This window comes from Schistocerca americana, chromosome 2 (genome assembly GCF_021461395.2).
Source record: "Schistocerca americana isolate TAMUIC-IGC-003095 chromosome 2, iqSchAmer2.1, whole genome shotgun sequence".
Classification (NCBI taxonomy): Eukaryota; Metazoa; Arthropoda; class Insecta; order Orthoptera; family Acrididae; genus Schistocerca; species Schistocerca americana.
In genome coordinates this window covers 255,644,739-255,655,352 of record NC_060120.1, presented here as the reverse complement: position 1 = coordinate 255,655,352, position 10,614 = coordinate 255,644,739, and the positions used below count along the sequence as shown (strand labels likewise).

At 39.9% G+C, this 10,614-nt stretch overlaps 1 long non-coding RNA gene across 1 annotated transcript in view; it reads left to right on the top strand.

Annotated features, from left to right (window-relative positions):
* The first annotated feature begins 462 nt into the window (after positions 1 to 462).
* Positions 463 to 10,614, top strand: part of LOC124595976 — a 104,593-nt gene continuing 94,441 nt past the window's right edge. The window contains exons 1-2 of the long non-coding RNA XR_006978271.1: positions 463 to 508; positions 595 to 738. This is a non-coding gene — a long non-coding RNA (uncharacterized LOC124595976). The remainder of the gene's footprint in view (positions 509 to 594; positions 739 to 10,614) is intronic.

The following is a 10,614-nucleotide window of genomic DNA, read 5'->3' as shown; positions in this document are numbered from 1 at the left end:
ATAGAGTACAGCAGCAATTATTCAGCGCTAACTGCTATAGAATGCTCGTATCTCGAAATAAAGGCACCAGGGAGCAGTCGTGGAAGGCAAGTGGCGTCACGAAGTGTGGCCAAGCTGAACTTTTTGTGGCATGAAGTAAGTTAGAGCACTTCATTGGTGATACTGACAGCTGGCAACTGCGGTGCTGCTGTAGTAGGCTATTAACTATGGCGTCACTGTTGTTGCATACGTGAACCTGTCTTAAGAATCCCACTCAAAATCATATGGTCGGGAGGCACGGTATGTTGAGGACAAAATCTTATATTTAGATTTGTTCACTGTTAAATAATTTAGATGGAACTTGTTTTACTGCTGGTTAAATTGTATACACACGAAAACCTAATAAAATGGAAGGCTAACTCCTTAGATTTTCCTACTTCATGCTGATGCTGTTGACTCCGCAGATATTCATGTACTGCTGTGATCATGGCTGTGATTGATTCGTTTGGTTAATAACTTTGACTTGGCGGTAAATACTAATAAGGCAGAAGGTAGTGATTAAAGTTGTTGTTTGCTGTCCTGGTTAATGTTATAAAGTAATGTCGATTGTTACAGAGTCTGTTGTGCAAGTGTTTCAACTGTGATGGATAGAACTGGGAAAGAAATGTTCCTGCTTGTCAATTAGTAATTTCATATTTCGAGAGAATGGATGGGAATATGCGTTACGTACCTTGGAGAGCAGCGAGTGAAGGATCAAGGGTAAATAATAATATTGAATAATAATAACAATAGTAATACAAAATTTTCGATATTGAAACTGAACTTTTATTAGTTAGCCAATAAAATTTCAAGTATCTATGTTAATTCTGTAAGAAAATGTAAGTTCGAAATCCCACTTTCTATTACTAGGAAATTTAATCGCTCGTTTCTTTGTAAATGTCATTAACAGCGCTTTATGCATGCTTTAGTCTTACATGTAAGAATCCGATATTCATCCTTAGGCTTTCAGTCAACCGTCGATGTGTAAGATGATATAATATTGCAATTGCAAGCGTTTGGACGTAATTGGTAAGAAATTCATGACGTTGTTTTTATCACCGCTGATGAATCTTTTGTAACAATATTAATTGTGTAATATACGAACTGCTGATTGTCAGTGTCTTTTCCTGTGGGAGAAATGTAACTCATTACTAATTTATTTGTATGTTAGTTACTGGCACGTAAAATCTATGAGTGTTTCAGTCTAAAGAATGCCCAGGCGGTGAACTTCTCAAAGCTTAATATGCATTCTGAATGATAAATTGCCATAATTGACACTGTTTTTAAACTTAGATATAGGTAGCATGCTGTCTACAACTCCTCACAAGGGAGTTAATATTTTGGACTCTGCAGACCATAATATTGATCATTTCCATATACTAACTATATTGTTATAAACATATGCATAATTTTTCCACGCCACAGGTAAATCAACAGTTAACCCCACTGTCGTAACTTCAGAAACGTGTACCAGTCTGAGACTGGCACTACCGTTATTGTTGATTTACAGTTTCATAAATTACTTTAGCACACTTTATCAACCATTCTGCAGAGTCAGCAAGCAAGTCCCTTGGATATGTAGCACATCAGAGGCAAAATAAGTTTAATGTGCATTAATTATCATACTTTGATGGCTCTATGCACAAAGAACCACCTGTTCAATTTAGTTTGTGTTGGTGGCCTCTATTTGGAATGGAGATACAACACACAGTCAAGTTTCATTCATGGTGTTTGTACAAGTTGTAATAATTTTTCGGTTCTTGCGTTTTATCCTTATGACCTTCATAATTTCAAGGAATGCGTTCCAATCAACATTAATGTGTTCATCTTTTGTCTGTGAAGTTGGGATTATTACATTCTTCTTGAAACCTCAGGGTATTTCACCTGTCGCATGTGTCTTGTATAACACATGGAATAGTGTTGTTACTTGATATGTCCTCCCAAGGATCTCAATAATTCTTTGGAGATGTCATCTACCCTTGAGGCTTTGTTTCAGTTTTGGTCTTTCAGTGCTCTGTCAAATTGTTCTAGAAGTATCACATTTTTCATCCCATCTTCATCTGCTTCGTGCTTGGTTTCTATGATATTGTCTTTAAGGTGAAGTTTGTTTCCTTTGTATAACATTTCTGCACATTTCTTATCTCTTTCAGTCTTCCCATCTTTGCTTAACGCTGGCCTGCCATCTGAACCATTAATGTTTATAGAAAAGTGGGTGATGGTGGTTTTTTTTTTTTCTCCATAATTTACTCATTCATTATTTGAAGAGTTTTGTAAAGCATTCAGCATGGTGCCTCACTGCCAACTGTTAATGAAGGTACGAGCATATGGAATGAGTTTCCAGATATGTGACTGGCTTGAAGACTTCTGAAGTAACAGAACCCAGTGCATTGTCCTTGATGGTGAGTGTTCATCAGAGACGAGGGTATTGTCATGCAGGTCCCCAGGAAGTATGATACGATCACTATTATTTTCTACATATATAAATGATATGGCGGCAGCAGGCTATGGCTGTTTGCTCATGAATGCGGTTCCACTGTGAATGCTGTTCTCAAACAAGGGATGAGTTAGTTGACATTAGTAAGGAGCTGGAAATCGCTGTGACTACTGTCAAAAGATTGGTAGCTGTTGTGAATCGGTGTGCTGGGAGGGCTCCCGAGAATCGTGTACCTGTGATAACTGTACGAGAGGTACCTCAGGTACTGTCCTCTCCTTTGGATCCTGTCTCCTCTGCGGAAGGTATAGGATTTGTTATTACCTGTCCAGTAGACCGCGAATAATGTGTCAATGATAGATCTAGGTGACCTGTACGTGGTGGACTGGGACCAGGGAGGATTCAGGGCGTTGTACCGACTCTGAGTGTTGTACCGATCCGCCTAACCAACAAGTTTGAGGTGCTGTCTTTCACTGAAATTGAGGCAGTGGGACTCACGTCACCTATTTTGGGGAAACCTGTATTGTCCGGTGTCAGGAAGAAGCAAACAAAAATAGGGTAGGGGTCTATTAACTGTCGGGTGTCAGGAAGAAGCAAACAAAAATAGGGTAGGGGTCTATTAACTGTCGGAAGTTCAGATGTGAGGTGAATGATTGTACCCCTTAGGGAAATGGCAGCAAGGGACAGGAAAGGACACCAGGAGCTCTCGGTTTATATGTCAGGGGGCATCATTCAGCATGTTGAAGAGGCTATTCTGGCAGCCATTGAGGGAACAGGGTGCAACCAACTGCAGATTGGAAGAAATGATGCTTGTCCTCGGGGCTCCGAGGTCATTCTTGAGTAATTCCAGTGACTGGCAGAGAAGATTAAGATGATCAGCCTAGCACATAGAGTTTCAACGAAGCTCACAATTTGCAGCATTGTCCCAAGAACTGATTGTGGCCCTTTGGTTCTGAGTCGAGTGGAAGGATGGAACCAGAGACTTTGAAAGTTCTTTGACAAGCTAGTCTGTGACTTCATGGACTAATGCCATAGGGTTAAGAACTGTAGGGTCCCCCTAAAGAGATCAGGTGTGCAGTACACGTCGGAGGCTGCTACTCAAGTAGCTGACATAATGGATTTTTTAAATTAGGAGACACTCCATCCAATCCAGGTACAGATAGCTGTAGGAAACCCAGAAGTATCAGTTTAAGGTTGAAAGAAAAGCCTCCAAAAGGCGAGAGTATTAAAATCCTAATGGTTAACTGCCACAGCATTTGCAACAAAGTGCCAGAGTTTGAAGCGCTCATTGAAAGCAGTGAGGCTTACATAATACTAGGTACAGAAAGCTGGATGAATCTGAAATTGATGGCAGCGAGATTTTTGGGGGAAAAAATTTAAGTGTTCATCGAAAGGATTGGAAAATGGGAAATGGAGGTGGTGTATTTGTTGCAGTAGACAAGAAACTCAAAGCCACTGAGATGGAAATAGAAGCTGCATGTGGCACTCAGTATCAGGGCTGGGCATAAAATGATAATTGGACCCTTCTATCACCCACCAGACTCATCTCGATGTAACTGAAAAGTTAGAGGAAACGTCAACTCACTTGTAAGTAAATTCCCCAATCATACTGTAATCATCCATCAATTAATTGGGAAAATTACAGTTTTGTTAGTGATGGGCATGATAAAACATATTGCGAAACTCTACTAAATGAAAACTCTGAAAACTACGTAGAACAGATAGGAACCTCTCTCATGATGGAAATATATTAGACCTGAGGATATCCACATCGAAATTATCAGTGACCATAACATGGTTGTGGCAACAGTGATTACCAAAGTACAAAAAGCAACTAAAACAAGCAGAAAGATAATGTTGAGTAAACTAGATAAAAGTCAGCTGTGTAATACCTCACTGAGGAACTTGAAACTTTCAGCACAAGGCATGGGCGTGTAGGGGGACTCTGGATCAAATTTAAAAGAATAGTTGACCATGTACAGGATAGGTAAGTACCCAATAGAACAGTTCATAATGGGAGCAATCCTCCATAGTATACAGTCACTGTAAGGAAACTCGTAAAGAAACGGAGATTACTGCATAATAGGTGTAAAACAAAGCTTTAGGGCTGTAGATAGAGGGGTACTGAATGAAATGCGTTTAGCTGTCAAGAGAGCAATGCGTGCTGCCTTCAATAACTACCATAGCAGAATATTGTCAAGAGGTCTTTCACAGAATCCAAAGAAGTTCTGGTCACGTGTAAAGCTGTTAGTAGCATCAAAGTTAGTGTCCAGTCCATAGCGAATAAGACATGAACTAAAATTGAGGGTAGCAAAACAAGAGCTGAAATGTTGATCTCCATTTTCAAATGTTCCTTTACAAAGGGAAACTCAGGAGAATAGCCCCAATTTAATCCTAGCACCATTGAAAAGATGAATGAAATAAGTATTAGTTTCAATGGTGTTGAGAAACACATGAAATCATTAAAATTGAGCAAAGCTCCAGGCCCTGATGGAATCTCTGTCAGAATTTGCAGCCGAGTTAGCTATTCCTGTAACTATAATCTATCGTAGATCCCTTGAACAAAAAAACTGTGCCCGAACAAGGCACAGGTCACACCTGTGTACAAGAAGGTTAGTAGAAGTGATCCACACAACTACCATCTAATATCCTTGACATCAATCTGTTGTAGAATCTTAGAACATATTGTGAGTGTAAACATAATTAGATATCTCGAACAGAATTACCTCCTCAGTGCCAACCAGCATGGATTTCAAAAATATGGAGCAAGTGAAACCCAACTAGCACTTTTCTCACAAGACATATGAAAGCTTTGGATCAATGCAGTCAGGTAGATGTAGTGTTTCTTGATTTCCGAAAAGCATTTGACTCAGTTCCGCACCTACAGTTATTGTCAAAAGTAAGATCATATGGACATCCAGTGAAATTTGTGACTGGATTGAGGACTTTTTACAAGGAAAGACACAGCATGCTATCTTGGATAAAGTGTAGTCATATGTAGATGTTACTTAAAGTGTGTTCCATGGAAGTGCGTTGGGACCCTTGCTATTTATGTTAAATGTCAATGACATTATAGACAATATTAATAGTAAAATCAGGTTTTTGCAAATAATGCATTTATCTATAATTCAGTATTATCTCAGAGAAGCTGCTTAAATATTCAGTAAGATCTAGGTAAGATTTCAGCATGGTGCAGAGATTGGAAACCTGCTTTAAATGTGCAGAAATGTAAAATTTTGCACTTCACAAAATGAAAAAAAAGTAGTATCACATGACTATAATATCAGTGTGTGTCTATTGGAATTGGCCAACTCATACATTGTAGGGATATGAAATGGAACGGTCACATACGGTAGGTTCCGTCTTGGATAAAGCAGATGGTGGACTTCAGTTTATTGCTAGAATACTGAGGAAGTGCAATCAGTCCACAAAAGAGATTGCTTACAAATCACTCGTGTGACCCGTCCTACAATATTGCTCAAGTGTGCAGGACCCGTATCGGATAGGACTGAGAGGGGATTTTGAACATATACGGAGAAGGGCAGCACAAATGGTCACAGGTTTGCTTAATACATGTCAGAGATATGTATGAGCTGAACTGGAACCCTCTTGAAGATAGAAGTAAACTATCCCAAGAAAGTCGGTTAATCAAGTTTCAAGAGCTGGCTTTAGATTATTACTCTAGGAATAAACAACAACCTGCTATGTATCAATAACGCAGAGATTGTGCAGATTAGAATAATTACTGCAAGGGCAGAGGCATTCTGACAGTCATTCTTCCCACAATCCATATGTGAATGGAACAGGAAGAAACCCTAATAACCGCTACGGTGGGGCGTACCCTTTGCCATGCACCAGGTGGTGGTGTGCAGAGTATAGAATGTAAATGTTGCTGTGGTGTATGGGGAGGTATCGTTGAGTGACTGTAGGAGGATAAAAGACAATTCAGACAAAGTTTGTAGTTGGTGTAATGAACAGCAGCTAGCTCTAAATGTAGAAAAATATATGTTAATGCAGATGAGTAGGAAAAATTGACCCATAATGTTATAGTATAGCATTAGTGGTGTGGTGCACTGTTTGACATAGTAGTGTCGATTAAATATCTAGGTGTAGTGTTGTACAGCGGTAGGAAATGGAATGAGCGTGTAAGAATTGTAGTAAGGAGGGTGAATGGTTAACTTTGGTTTATTGGGAGAATTTTACGAAAGTGTAAAGGAAGATATCGGAACAATTCAGAGGTTGCCTGTTGGATTTGGTATTGGTAGGTTTGAACAACCCACACTTATTATGGGTGTGCTTCGGGAACTCGGATGGGAATTACTGGAGGAAAGGTGGTGTTCTTTAAGGAACAATGTTGAGGAAATGTAGAGTGCCGACATTTGAGGCTGACTGCAGAATGATTCTATTGCCAACAATGGACATGTCACGTAAGGACCGCAAATATGACAGAGAAATTAGGGTTTGTATGGAGGCATATTGATAGTCGTTTCTCCTAGCTCTATTTGTGAGTGGTACAGGAAAGGAAATGACTAGTAATGGTGCAGGGTACCCTCTGCCACACACCATATGGTGGCTTGTGGAGTATGCATGTAGGTGTAGATCTTGTATTGAGTTCCTTTCGCATTTTTCAGTCAATAGTTCTCTAATGCTCCCTTTGATATACTCAGAAAGCACTAGTTCTTGCAGCATATCTGGTTCCTTTATCCTTAATTTCCTCTCTTCAGTCAGTTTCTCCAATTTTAATCTGCAGTTCATAACGAGTAGATTATGCTCAGATTTCAGATGTGCTTCTTGAAATGTTTTGTAGCTTAAAGACTAGTTTCTAAGTTGCTGTCGTACTAATGCATAATCTATCTGAAACCTACTGTTGTGTCCAGGCCATCCCGTGTAATGCAGCCATCCTTCTTATCCCAAGTGATGAAATTTTGCTCATTGCAAAATTCTATCATGTGGCTTCCTTTTTAATCGCTTTTCCCTTTTCATGTTCCCCATCACAGTTTCATTTTCATCTCCTGTGAGGTATGCCCACACAATGCCTCTTTCGTCATGTGCAATCGCAAATGCAGAGGAATAAAAGGGCAAGCACAAAAATTTGTGGAAAAGATGCTTGTTTGCATGGGGGTTCTCGTGTACACATGTTGCCTTATTGTGTCTCTAAATTCCCTTCTTTCCTTGGGAGATTGTGTTATGATTATTGTGATGAAAAGGTGACAAAAAAAGAAAGTGATAGAGAGATATATAAACAACAGAGGTACAAGAAATACAAAGTGATGGCAATGTTTTGTCTGCAAATTTCAGGAGGAGGTCACAAGGAGATTTTAGATTTTCTGCTTGAGAAACTGCAGAGATAAGGCTGGCAATAAAATTTTGTTAGCTAATGACTACATACTTGTTTGAATTCTTTATTCCTCATTTCATAACAAAGCATTTCAATTCTATAAAATTTGTAACGTGGAATAATTGTAATTTATTATTTGATTGTTTTATATGTCTTTTTGCTGTAGGATTGTTTTATATGTCTTTTCGCTGTAGGAAATGCATAAGCATGTAATTACTGGCATATTTTGTTCCTGTACAATATTACAATTTGCGTCTATTAGCACCTATAAGTACTGTTGTCATGTATAATTATAATGTGTTCCATACCCATGCAATTCTCTCGCACACTGGATCAGTGGAACATGAATAAATAAATAATTAAAAGGAAAAGTGATTATTCCTGAAACTGAGGAATAATTAAGAGAATTTCTTAGTCATTATGTAAAAGGTAATTTACTTTCAATGTGTCGTATGTATTTCATCATGAAATATGATTTAGATTGACATTCTCAGACTCGACAAATGTAGGTATTTCATAGACGCCAGAATCCACTAAAATAGAGGTTGTGTTTTTCAGTTTCATATCTTTTTTCATCATCTATGTGCTTCATTTATATTTTTAGTAGTTCATTGATGAGCTGCACATACCCCATCACTTCTTTTGTTCAGATGTCGGGCTCCTTAGTTGTTGTGCCTAAGTCACCATAGCATGAATATTTGTCCACGGTTTTCATATATGTACAATTTTCATAAGTTTTTTCGACTTATTCTTCCTAGTTATCGAATTTTGAAACTTATGATTTCTTACTCTTTACAGAACCTTTATACCTAATATGTCACACTCAGGGCAACACATGTCGAATTTTATTTCAAATTATCTTCACACGACTTTTTTTCTTTGTCTGTTATCATCTATAAACTTAAGCATGCTTCCATTGGAGTCAACAGATATTGTTGTACATAAATCACTCTACAGCATAATCTCAACACACTACGCAATCAAACACATATGGGCCCCAACTGCCTGTCATCTGTTAAAAAGTGCAAAGATTCCCACTGAAGGCAATTGGCAATGTGCTTTATGCATGGCCTCCATTGCCGGGAAATTACGCATGCACACATGTGCATGTGTAGTTGCACTGTTGGAAATCAATGTGCATGCGCAAAGTTGAACACAAAAAAGGCATTGTGCAGAAGCACCTGTAGGAATACAAATAATTTCTTTAACAATAAAATGGAAAGAACAGATTGGTTCAAGTGGCTCTGAGCACTATGGGACTCAACTTCTGAGGTCATTAGTCCCCTAGAACTTAGAACTGGTTAAACCTAACTAACCTAAGGACATCACACACATCCATGCCCGAGGCAGGATTCAAACCTGCGACTGAGCGGTCTCGCGGTTCCAGAATGCAGTGCCTAGAACTGCACGGCCACTTTGGCCAGCAACAGATTGGTGCTCACCACGTCGAGAAGCCATTGTCACAGCAGGCAGACACAATGAAATAGAACATTAGAAATACTTGCAGCTTTTGGACAAAGTCCTTCTTCAGAAGTCTCTCTCTCTCTCTCTCTCTCTCTCTCTCTCTCTCTCTCTCTCTCTCTCTCACACACACACACACACAAACAAATCCATGGTACAACGATATGCATCTACAGTCTATGCTAACCTTTTCATGGGCAATCAAGAGGAATCCTTCCTAACCATTCAGACTCTCAAACCCCTCCACAGCTTCTCCCCCATTCGCTTCACTTGTTCGTCCTCAGCCCAACGAGCCACCTTCCTCAATGTTGACCTCAGCCTCAAGGATGCCTACATCAGTATTTCGTCCATATCAAACCTACCAATCATAACAATACCTCCACTTGGACACAGCTGCCACCCATTCCACACCAGGAAGTTCTTTCTCTACACCCTAGCACCAGTGGTCATTGCAACTGTGGTGTCAAGCAGTCCCTCTCCAAATATGCAGAGGGATGCTCTGAGGCCTTTCCAGAACGAAATTACCCTACCAGCACTGTTCAGAAACAGATCTCCTGTGCCTTGTCTTTCCAGTCACTTACCACCTCACAAATACACACTGTCTCTCCACAAAACAGCACTCCACTCATGACTATGTACCATCTAGGAAGGGAACAGCTGAATCACTTTCTCTGCCACAGTTTCAACCAACTCTCATTGTGCCCTGAAATGAGGAATGTCATACCCACTATTCTCTCATCCCTTCCACAGTAGTATTCCACTGCCCACGGAACAGAAGCAGTATCCTTGTCCACCCTTATTCCACAGCTGCTCCTATCTGTTACCTCATGGTTCATATCCCTGCAATAGACATGGTTGCAAAACCTGTCCAATACATCATATCACTATTATTACTCATGTCCTGTCACAGGCATCTCCTATCCCATCAATGACAAGGCTACCTAGGAAAGTAGCCACACAGTTTACAAACTAACCTACAACTACTGTACTGCTTTCTGCATGGGCTTGACAACTAACGCTGTGTCTGTCCGCAGAATGGCCAGTGCCAACTGTGACCAAGGCAGCTAGACTATCCAGTTGCTGAATGTGGTGCTCAGCATGATGTTTTCCACTTTAATGACTGCTTCACAGCCTGTGCCATTTGGATTCTTCCTACCGATACCAGTTTCCGTAAATTGTCCAGTTGGGAACTCTCTCTACAACATATCCTTTGTTCCTGTAACCCTCCTTGCCTCAACATACGCTAGTCCCTGTCCTCCTCTTACATATCCTCTTCCTTATTCCCACTCCAGTACACACAGGCATTCATACTACCAGTACACCTACAAGTCCTTTCCTGTTCTCTAATTCTCTTCTCTCCGTTTCC